Raw genomic sequence first — 12,218 nt, forward strand, 5'->3', positions numbered from 1 at the left:
ATGCTGTTCCAGCATCCAAGAAATTTCACTTGTTACTTGCTGGAGCACATGGATATGTCTAATCCATGGTTGTGAAGGTCATCACCAGCCACAGTGTTTTCAATTCTGCTTCCTACAACAATAGGACATAGCTTGAGAGTCTCACACTCTTCCTGTACACTTCAATGTGTCATGTAGGTGATGGATGGCCAGACCTGGGATTTACCTAAACTTTCCTGTGCTGACAATCTCCAGAATGAATGTGCTTTCAGATTCACACTCTGATTGGATTTTCACAGAATCCTAGAGCTTTTAACAATTGGAAAAGAGGCCTTTGGCCCATCGTGTCTGAGATCATCATCAAATATCCATCCATTTTCCAGAGTACCATATACGTAAGGCAGTTGAAACAACACCACAGCAACTTCTCTTTTATCAAGCAAACAGAAATCAGTCTATTAATGCACAGCTGTTGTGCAAACATAAGAAAAGATCTGGTGCTGTTCTGCACCAGATTTCTGGGAACTGTCACAATACATTCATACCGTCGCACTCCAATATTCCAGGTCTTTTCATTCTAGGAAGCAGACTTAGTGGAGACCTTGGAGACCAGGGATAATCCATTCAAACTTGGGACATGATGTTTGTGAGGAACATCATCAAAGAGTTGCAGGAAAGTGACGTGCATACCAGATATGCTTCTGAGTCAGTCACTGGTATGTAAAACATGTAAGTCAGGAACTAAATATACATGGAGGTGCTGTTTAGGTACTAACCAATGAGGGTGTTCTGAAGGATAGCAATGTGCTGCTTCCTGTCCACAAGTGCACAAGAGAGAAGTTTGAAGCTGCAGCAATATTAAAGAGTTCCTCTCCCATTTTGAGATGAAGGGAACATGGCAGAGGCTGGAGGTGAGGTAACCTTTGCCAGGCAGCCACATGTGTTGCTACTTGGGATGCCAGGGATGCTTCGCAAAGGCTCACCATGGTGTTAAATTACTGAGCAAAATGATAAAAAAATCAATCAATCTACTCCTCCACCAGTGAGAACACCATAAGACCATAAAACACGGGAGTATAATTTGGCAATTCAGCTCTTTGAGTCTGCTGCACCAATCAATGAGATCACGGCTGATCTGATCATCTTCAACTCCACTTTCCCGCCTTTTCCCTATAATTCTTGATTGCCTTCCTGATAATTCTTGATTCCCCTTACTTCAGTCTTGAATGTACTTAACAATCCAGCCTCAATAGCACTCTGAGGTAAAGGAATTCCACTGATTCACCTCTTCCTGAGAGAAAAAGTTCTTCCTCATTTCTGTTATAAATGGGTGACCACTTATTCGGAGATTATGCCCTCAGATCCTAGACTCTCCCATAAGGGGAAATAATCTTTCTGCATTTAGCCTGTCAAGTTCCCTAATAATCTTGTGTGTTTCAAGAAGTCACCACTCATTCTTCTAAATTCCAATGAGTCAGTCCCAATCTATTCAACCTCTCCTTATAAGGTAGTCCCTCCATAGCTGGTATCATCTGAGATAACCTCCTCAGGATTGCCTCCAATATCTTTCCTTAGATAGAGTGTCCAAAAATGTTCATAGTGTTCCAGTTGTGATCTGGCTAATGTGTTGTACACTTAGCAAAGCCTCCTACTTTTACAGTACATTCCCTTTGAAATAAAGACCAACATTTGATTGGCTTTCCCCATTACCCGCTGAACTTGGATGTCAGCATTTTGTGATTAATGGACAGAGATTCCCACATCACTCTGTTCTGTGGCTTTCTGTGGGTTTTCTCATTTAAATCCCTGGGGTGGGGGAGTCCAGAACAAGAGAGCATAGGTTTAGGGTGAGAGGAGAAAAATTTAAAATGGACCTAAGGGTCAACTTTTTCATGCAGAGTGTCTGGAAAGAGCTGCCAGAGGAAGTGGTGGAGGTTGGTAAATTACAACATCTGGATGGGTATCTGAATAGGAAGTGTTTAGAGGGATATGGGCCAAGTGCTGACAAATGGGACTGGATTAGGTTGGGAAATCTGGTCAGCATGGATGAGTTTTCGCAAGGGTCTGTTTTTATACTGTACATCTCTATGATTCTATAAATAATAACTTGCATTAAACAGTCCTTTAACCACTCATCTACATATGAAATCAGAAGAAGTACGAACAAGAGTTGCTCATTTGACACATCAAGCCTATTTGGTCAGTTACTAAGATCAGGGGTTTATCTGACATTAATCTGACATTAACTCCACTTTCCCGGCTGGCCCCATAACGCTTAACTTTTCACAGACGAAAGAATCTGCCTCACTCAAAGATAGTCAAAGTTCAAGGCTCAACTACGTTCTGCAGAAAAATGTTTCCAAAAGGTAGTAACCTTCTGAGGGAAGAAATTCCTCCTTAAATCCATCTTAAAAAGGAAACCCCTTTTATTTAAAGTGTGTTCCTTAGTTCTGGGTTCTCCCGCAGTGGGGGACATCATCTCAATAACTCCCTTGCCAAGCTACTTCAGAAGCTGATTTGTTTTATTAAAGTCATCACATATTCCCCTAAACTCCAATGAGTATAGGCCCAGCATTTCCCTCTTTAAATGATCCCTTCATCCCAGGAAACAGTCAGATGAAACTTCTTTGAACTGTTTCCTCTGCAAGTATTTTGCTTCTTAAATAAGGAGTTGAAAACGATATACTCCAATACAATCTCACAGTACAACCTCTTTATTTTTATAAGCTGTTCCCTTTGCAATTATAATCTTCCTAATTACTTGGTGTACCTGCAGCTATTTTTGGGATTTTTAAAGTGTATTCATTTTTTGGGATGTGGGTATCTCTGGCTGGCCAGCATTTATTGCCCCTGAAAAGGTAGTGGTGAGCTGCCTTCTTGAACCGTGCAATCTACATGTGCTTTGGGTTGTCACACAATGCTGTTCAGGATGGACTTGCAGGATTTTTACTCAGCGACAGTAAAGGAACAGCGATATTTTTTGAAGTCAGGATGGTGAATGACTTGGAGTGGAACTTACGGGTGGTGGTATTCTCTTGTATTTGCTGTCCTTGTCCTTCTAGATGGAAGTGCTCATGGGTTTGGAAGGTGCTGTCTGGGGATCGTTTGTGAATTTCTGCAATGCATTTTGTAGATAGTGCCATTGCTGCTCCTGGGCATCGGTGGTGGAGGGAATGGATACTTGTGGATGCAGGGCCAATCAAGCAGGCTGCTTTGTCCCAGATGGTGTCAAGCTTCTTGAGCATTGTTGGAACTGCACTCAAATAAACAAGTGGGGAGTATTCCTTCACACTACTGTCTTGTACCTTGTAGATGGTGAACAGGATTTGGGGAGTCAGGAGGTGAGTTACTCATCGCAGCATTCCTAATCTCTAAATATTTAGCCATTGTGTTTATGTGGTGAGTCCAGTTGAGTTTCTGGTGAATAATAACCCCCAGGATGTTGACAGTGGGGGGACTCTATGATGATAACACCATTGAATATCAAGGGGCAGTGGTCAGGTTATCTCTTATTGATGATGGTCATAGTCTGGCATTTGTCTGGCGCGAATGTTACTTGCCACCCAAGCCTAGATATTGTCCAGAACCTTTTGTATTTGCACATGGATTGCTTCAGTGTCTGAGAGGTTATGAATGGTACTGAACATTGTACAATCGTTGGCGAATATCCCCACTTCTGACCTTATGATGGAGGTAAGGTCATTGATGAAGCAGCTGAAGATGGTTGGGCCGAGGACACTACCCAGAGGACATCCTGCAGAGATGTCCTGGAGCTGAGATAACTGACCTCCAACAACTATGATCAACTTCCTTCAGGTATAACTCTAACCACCAGAGAATTTGCCCCCCGATTTCCATTGACTCTAGTCTAGCCTGGGTTCCTTTATTCAAAACTCACTCAAATGCAGCCTTGATGCCAAGGGCTGTCAGTCTCACCTCACCTCATTCATATATAAGGACTCTCAAATGCAAAATGTAATAATCTCCCTTATTCAAAGTTTGTGAGAAGATTTGTAGCTCGGGTGCTCGTTGTTGTGGTTCTGTTCGCCGAGCTGGGAATTTGTGTTGCAGATGTTTCGTCCCCTGTCTAGGTGACATCCTCAGTGCTTGGGAGCCTCCTGTGAAGTGCTTCTGTGATGTTTCCTCCGGCACTTATAGTGGTTTGTCTCTGCCGCTTCCGGTTGTCAGTTCCAGCTGTCCGTTGATGAATGGTAGTGTGGCTAGTCCTTTGGGTTGCGGCATGTCCTCGTTCTGTTGTTCCACAACAATCCGTTGTTCCGTTGTTCCACAACAATCTCCCTTATGTGATGCATTGCTTTTGCATTCCTCTTGTCAAAGTCAAGCATGGGCTGAATCCTGGATCGAAGGCAGCAGAACGAGCATAGGCCAGGACAAGTACTGGAGTGACAGGCAGGCCAAAATTCTGGACCAATGGCAGCAGGGGAATCCTGAGTCCCAGAGCAACATGAGGTTTAGCAAATCCTGGGACAATGTGACTTAGCTTGTTGTTGCTGAATGCCTGTGAGGACTGGTCTGGAGGCTGGAGTGATGTGGGACAGTTGTTGGACTGGAGCTTGGTGCCAAGTGCTGAGCTGTTGCTGTTTGGAACTTTTTTTACTGACTGTATTGTAAATCCTTATCACAATGTTATAACTACCTCACTTGTAACTCATTCTCAGACTCCGTAAGTAATGGTACTTTTCTTTTAATCCTCTTTTGTAATACGACACTTTATTTTTGTTCTGTAAGATTTGAACGCCGATACTTCTACCTAAGATGGTGCCTTTAAAAGACAGCTATCATAAAAAAACTTTTCACTGTTCTCCTGTACTGGAGTACAACAGACCATAATGGATATTTTATATTTTATTCTATACATATTTTCCAACATTATACTCCATTTGACAATTTTTTGTCCATTTACTTAACCTGTGACTATCTCTTTTCAGACTCTTTGTGTCTGCCTCACAGCTTGCTTTCTTACCTAAGATTGCACCACCAGCAGATTTCACTACAGTACAGTAGGACCCTTGGTCTAATTAATTAATATATATCATAAGTAGTTAATGCCCACCACTTCATTAGTTACAATTTGCTATCCAGAAAGTGATCCATTTATCGCTGCCATCTGTTTCCTGTTAGTTAGCTAATCCTTTATTCATGCTAATACATCATCCGCAACGCTGTGAGCTTATATCTTATGCAATAACCTTTTATGTGGCATCTCATTGAATGCCTTTTAGAAATCTAAATACACGATATGTATGCTTTGCACATCATCCAACTGGTGATGTCCAACTGAAAGTCCAACTCAATAGTCAGAGAGCAATGATTGGAAAACTGTGGAATAGAATTATTAGAAACTGAAATTTAACAATGTAATATTATAATTTCTTCAATTTAATCTTTATCATTTCTACTCGGTGCAATATATGAAATGGAACAGAGGAAGAGGCAGGTTGTTCAGATCGCTTCCTCTCTTCTGTAATGGCTTTAGCAAATGACCTCTGGGTTCATGAATCTGTGAGGATCCTGTCAAAGGCTGCTCCATCTGTACCTGTGGCAGTCCACCACAGCAATCTAGAGAGAGCATGCTGGGTCCTGGCTGATGTGTATTTTGAGGAGGGGTGAGGGGGCAAAGATTGAAAAGTCAGGGCGCTTTGAGTGGCATTGGAATGCTTCTATTGCATGGGCTATCATTTTGCCCTGGGCCATTTGTCCTGAAGTGCAGCTGGAGATCTGTTTGATGGAATTCAGTGAAGCATTACAGGTCCATTGCTAAGGTATTGTTCATTTTGTTTAAAGCAATGGACAAGTTGTATTAAAGAACTGTACAGAGGTACTGTTTTGCTGGATGAGCTCATTCAAGAGCCTCACTTGAATCTTCATGGAGTTATAAGTCTCTCCATGATAGTCAAAGTCACCAGTGTCTGCTCACATTTCCTCAAGAGTTAGGAAGTATCAGATGTTGCTGCAGCTTCAGAAAGAATAAGGGGTCCTCTCAGGAATTGTTCTATTGCAGATGTAGGTTTGCTCACTGAGCTGGAAGGTTCATTTCAAGACGTTTCGACACCCTACTAGGTAACGTCTTCCATGAGCCTCTGGGCAAAGCACTGCTGATGATTCCTGCTTTCTATTTATATGTTTGGGTTTCTTTGGGTTGGTGATGTCATTTCCTGTGGTGATGTAATTACACATAACCCAAAACATATAAATAGAAAGCAGGAATCATCAGCAGTGCTTCACCCAGAATCCCACTGAAGATGTTACCTAGTAGGGTGACGAAATGTCTGGAAATGAACCTTCCAGCTCAGCGAGCAAACCTACATTCAGAACTCAACCTGAGTTATAAATCTTCTCAAAACTCATGTTGTTCTATTGCTCTTTTGCCAGGTAGCTGATGAAGGAGCCGTACTCTGAAAGCTAGTACTTCCAAATAACCCTGTTGGACTATAACCTGATGTTGTGTGATTTTTAATTTTAAAGTTCGGAGTCATCCTTACAAGTCAGAGATGTGGAGTGCTTTCTTTTTGTCTCAGATGGTTGGAGAACTTTGGAAGGCAATGGCAGAGGGGTTATCAAATATCTTTTGAGATGGCGGTAGATGCATGACTATTTGGCTATTGAGTCTTATTGTGGGTGGACAGGAATGAGAATTTTGAAAAACAAAGAGATCGATTATGGTTTTACTGAATGGTGGAGGGAGCTGAGCATTTACTTTTGCTTCTTATGCAGATATAAACTTTTCAAGATATTACAGGCATCCTATGGGGCAAACAGAAACTCCATTGTTTGGGGAAATCCAGCACTAGAGCTATAGCTTAAAAATTAGAACCAGACATCTCAAGAGTGAAGTTGGGATGCACGTCCCCTTGGAAAGGAATCCTCTTCTGCAAGTGACATTTTAGGCTAGGCCAATGGTTTACTTTAAATCTAAGATTAATAGATATTTTGATAACTAAAGACATGAAGGGGTATTACAAAAAAAGAAACCATAAAGTAAAGTGATAGACCAGTGATGATTTTGTTGAGTGGTGCATTACCAATTGGCTAAGTGGCCTATTCCTGTGTTCCCATCAGTGCTACATTAGATCATCCAATGTAGATCTTGCACATCATTAATTACTGGAGGTATCTCCTCCAAATATCAAAATCTTGAGTAGGATGGGCCTTAAATAAAAGTATTTAAGGTGGTGCAGCACAAGCTAAATAATATGCCTTTGAGAAGTTTAAGGCAGTATGCTTGAATCATAGAGGTGTACAGCACGGAAACATACCCTTCCGTTCAACTCATCCGTGCCAATCAGATATCCCAACCTAATTTAGTGCTGTTTGACAGCACTTGGCCCTTATCCCTCTAAACCCCTCCCATTCATAAACCCATCCAGATGTCTTTTAAATGTTGTAATTGTACCAGCCTCCACTATTTCCTTTGGCAGCTCATTCCACATTTGCTCCACCTTATGCATGAAAAAGTTTCCCCTTAGATTCCTTTTAAATTTTTCCCTCTCACCCTAAACCTATGCCCTCTAGTTCTGGACTCGCCGACCCCAGGGAAAAGACCTTGACTATTTACTCTATCCATGCCACTCATGATTTTATAAACCTCTATAAAGTCAGCCCTCAGTCTCTGATATTCCAGGGAAGACAGCCCCAGCCTATTCAGCCTCCCCCTGTACCTCAAATCCTCCAACCCTGGCAGCATCCTTATAAATCTTTCTGAACCCTTTCACGTTTCACAACATCCTCCCGAGAGGAAGGAAACCAGAATTGCATGCAATATTCCAACAGTGGCCTCACCAAAGTCCTGTACAGCTGCAACATGACCTCCTAACTCCTGTAGTCAATGCTCTGTCCAATAAGGGAAAGCATACCAAACTCCTTCTTCATGATCCTATGAATTTTCCAGCTAGGCCAGTTCTGTCAGCAGCCTGGTTTGCTGAACAATGGCTGTCTATCTGTATTCAAGATAGTAAACGAGAGACTGATCTTGCTGAATTATTGATATCAATCAATGTGGAAAAATCTAATCATCAATGAATGAGTCTTTATCTGCCTGAGATATTTTCCAATATTTGTACTGTCACAGGCAATGTCCATAATTATGCTAGGCTGTACATAATAGAGTCAAATATTGACACGTAGTAAGATGTAGCAAGATTGCTGCTCATGCCCCACACAAATTTGACATTTCATTGAGCCCCCATCATATAATCCTCTATTTTCCACTGCCTCAATTCCCCTCAAATGCTGATAACCAAAACAAAGTAGACAAGCAGGAAGCTGGAAGAACACAGCAAGCCAGGCAGCATCAGGAGGTGAGGAAGTCAACGTTTCAGGCAGGTCTGTGTAACCTTTAAGGCAACATGCTTTGCCATTATCTTCAGACCTGGAGGTGGGGATAGGGGGACCCGTAGATACAGAGTGGAAGGGAAGGGGCAGATGGTGAGGTAGTGATAGGTGAATGCAGGTTGAGGGTATGGCTTGGTTAGTTGATGGGAGGGATGAATCCAGTTAGTAGCTGGAAGGAGGGGTCAGTAGGTGGAATGGAAGGAAGGACATGGGGCTGGGAAGGGAGTTGGAGGATGGATGGGAAGGTGATTTGAAATTAGAGAATTCAATGTTGAGTCGTCTAGGATGTAGGCTGCCCAGGTGGAAGATAACATGTTGTTCCTCCAATTTGCAGTCTGAAACACTTCCGCCAACTTGAACTAGACCCCACCACCAAGAAAACACTTCTGCCAACTCCAACTAGACCCTACCATCAAGAACATCCTCCTCTCCCCATCCCTCTCTGCCTTCCACAAGGACCATTCCCTTTGCCACTCCTTGGTTCTCGCCATTCTCTCCATCAACTCCCCTGAACACCCCAGTACCTTTCCTTGCAACCATAAAAGATGCAAAATCTGTGGCACACCACACCCCTTTGCTTCAGTCAGCGCCCCGAACAGTCCTTCCAGGTGAGACAGAGGTTCACCTGCCTCTCCTCTAACCTAGGCAAAAGTGAGGACTGCAGATGCTGGAAACCACAGTTTAGATCAGAGTGGTACTGGAAAAGCACAGCAGTCAGGCAGCATCTGAGGAGCAGGAAAGTTGATGTTTCGGGCAAAAGCCCTTCATCAGGAACAGAGGCAGGGAGCCTCCAGGGTGGAGAGATAGAGGAGGAGAACTTCTTCAAGATAGGCATCCTCTAACCTAGTTTACTGTACCTGGTGCTCCCAATGTGGTCTTCTCTACATCGGGAAGCCCTAATGTAAACTGATGCAACATTTTGCCAAGCATCTCAGCCGGGCCCATAAGGGCCACCCATTTCAATTCCTCTTCCCACTCCCTCTCGGATGTGTCCATCCTTGGCCACCTCCATTGCCACAGCAAATCAGACCGTAAATTGGAGGAACAACACCTCATCTTCTGCCTGGACAGCCTACAGCCTGGAGGACTCAATTTGAATTTTCCAGTTTCAAATAACCTTCCCATCCATCCCCTGATTCCCTTCCACCCCTCCTTCCATTCCTCCGGCTGACTGTTCCTTCCAGCTACTAACTGGGTTTACTCCCCCCATCAACCAACCAGGTCATGCCCTCTACCTGTGTTCATCTATCACTACCACACCATTTCAACCCTCACCCCACCCAAAACCCTCCCTCCCCCTCTATCTGCAGCTCCCCCTACCGCAACCCCTTTCCTGTCTAAGGGTTATACCCAAAATATCGACTTCTCCACCTTCTGATGTTGCCTGGCTTGCTGTGTTCTTCCAGCCTCCTGTCTACTTTGGATTCTAGCATCTGCAGTTTCTTTTTGTCAATAACCAAACCAATTGATTCAGGATTCCTGAAATGTTGATTCTCCTGTTCCTCAGATGCTGCCTGATCTGCTGTGCTTTTCTAGCACCATGCTCTCAATCCATTCAGGAGCAATTTCTATATTCCAGGTACTGCAGTCATTCTGCACAAGCATAGACCAGGTTAGGGCTATGCTCGGATCAAAATTTAGCAAACAAAAAATTGATGAGAACGACATCAATACAGTGAACAGGGCAGTTCATTTGCAAACAATGAATTGCTTCCCTCTGAGTGCTCCTCCATGCTCAGAAATAAAGAAATAAACTGTTTAAATGATAGCACTCCAGTTACGGAAGGTTGCAGGTTCATGCTCCACTGAATGACTGAGCAAAGTAATCTAGTTTGACACTTCAATGCAGCACAGCAGGTATACCATAACGCTAATGTTAAAGGCTGAAGTAGAGTACTTTTCTATAACAGTTATTACCCACTTCTAACGTAAACTGTCATCTGTCCCCCTTTCCACTTTTAAAATAGTGTTTCTACATTGACAGGATCAAAGATGAATATGGCAATCTACTCACTTATCGTTAGAAATGTTGAGGGAGTAGAAACCAACTGCTCACTTCGGTTTCACTGAAACACATTTCTCTTAATCCACTAGAACCTCCATAGATCTGCCTTTTTAGGGACTAGCATGCAAATGTTCACTGAGTTTAGGGGAGGAAATCCCATGCAAACCTGACAGCTGTATTCTTGCAATTAAGAAAAGCCTAGAAAGAGCATTGGAATGTCACTTTGCTGGTTTGAAACTGATGTCTGTGTTGCTACGCTGTATTTTAGTGGGAAGGGCTATGCATAGTAATACTGAGTATCAGGATTGGGGAGGAGCACAATGAGGGAAGCATTTCGTGATTTGCAAATAGACTGGCCCTGTTCACTGTTTTCATTTCATCCTCATCAGCTTTTAGACTAAATTTTAATCCAAGCATATCCCTAACCCGGTCTATGCAAGTGTAGAATGACTGTAGTCACTTCTGCAACCAGAAAGCGCCTAGAAATGTAGAAGTTGCTCCCAAATGGATTGGTGTTTCTATCAGCATTTGAGGGGAATTGAGGCAGTAGAGAATAGAGGATAACATGATAGGGTTCAGGGAAATACAGATGGGAGCAGATCATATGGAGTATTAGGTCCGTCCCTGAACCCCTGTTGGCTGCAAAATTGAGCCTGACCTGGTAGGTTATGACATGATTACTTAAAAGCCACGATATAATACCTGAGATGAGCCATCTTAGGCCTTGTGAAGCCTGTTATATTGCAACAGGTCTGTGATGACTAGGAAGGTAACAGGATAGCAACCTGAGGAACTGTACAGATCCCCAATGCCTAAATGAGGGGACGATGCAAAATTCTGGCATACAACTCAAAGGGATTCCATTAAAATTACAAAAATTAGTGGATGCTTATGTGAGTGTTTTTAGATTAGATTCCCTACAGTGTGGAAACAGGTCATTCAACCTAACAAGTCCACACAGATGCTCCGAAGAGTAACCCATCCAAACCCATTTCCCTCTGACTAATGCACCTAACACTATGGGCAATTTAGCATGGCCAATTCACCTGACCTGCACATCTTTGGATTGTGGGAGGAAACCGGAGCACCCAGAGGAAACCCACGCAGACACGGGGAGAACATGCAAATTCCACACAGACAGTCGCACGAGGCTGGAATCGAACTCAGGTCACTGGTGCTTTGAGGCAGCAGTGCTAACCACTGAGCCACCGTGCCACCCCCATAAACAACCCATTCACAAATGAACAGAGCCAAGCAGCCAATCCCTGATCGGGGATTTTTGATCCCTCACAACAAAATGCACAGAAACTCATCCACATAGCTAGGGATAAACAGTAGAAAATCATTCTTATCATGCACTATAAGTTAACTTCCCAGCTTTACTGGAAGGAGATTATGTACTGCATTATAAACACACTCAAATGAACAAAATTAATTTGATTGCCTTGTTACCTGAATGATGTGGTAAACAACATATGACCTTTACTGTAATTCTTGAGGGATAATTCTGAAGCTTGTTCAGACTATATTAATACTGAACTGCCTTCAGTAATGATAAATGCACATGATCTTACTTCCTTGCAAAATTTGCTTATTCCCCTTTTCCAATTGAAAAGTGACGTCTTTTAACTCAAAACAAACATCAGACATGTTGGCATTGGACAGGGACGTAACTTGTCTCAGTTATTGGCAATCAAATCTCAACCATCTGGTAGAGTTTGCAATTGAGAACATGGAGAGAGTGAACAGGTAATGCATTTGACTGTGAGGAGACTGACAAATGAACCTAAACACATTAACAGAGGTCAAGCAAAGCATCATGCGGATGCTCAAAGTCTAAATAAGAAAAATAGAAAATGCTACTAAGATTCAGACAACATCT

At 42.8% G+C, this 12,218-nt stretch overlaps 1 long non-coding RNA gene across 1 annotated transcript in view; it reads right to left on the reverse strand.

Annotated features, from left to right (window-relative positions):
• The window catches only part of LOC122550313 (uncharacterized), a 33,635-nt gene extending 23,133 nt beyond the window's left edge, over window positions 1-10,502 (reverse strand). Inside the window, exon 1 of the long non-coding RNA XR_006311814.2 lies at window positions 10,346-10,502. This is a non-coding gene — a long non-coding RNA (uncharacterized LOC122550313). The remainder of the gene's footprint in view (window positions 1-10,345) is intronic.
• Between the last annotated feature and the right edge of the window lie 1,716 nt (window positions 10,503-12,218).

The sequence above is a fragment of the Chiloscyllium plagiosum genome, unplaced genomic scaffold, assembly GCF_037043375.1.
Source record: "Chiloscyllium plagiosum isolate Xiang-an unplaced genomic scaffold, Cpla_swu_hap1 HiC_scaffold_5, whole genome shotgun sequence".
Lineage (NCBI taxonomy): Eukaryota > Metazoa > Chordata > Chondrichthyes > Orectolobiformes > Hemiscylliidae > Chiloscyllium > Chiloscyllium plagiosum.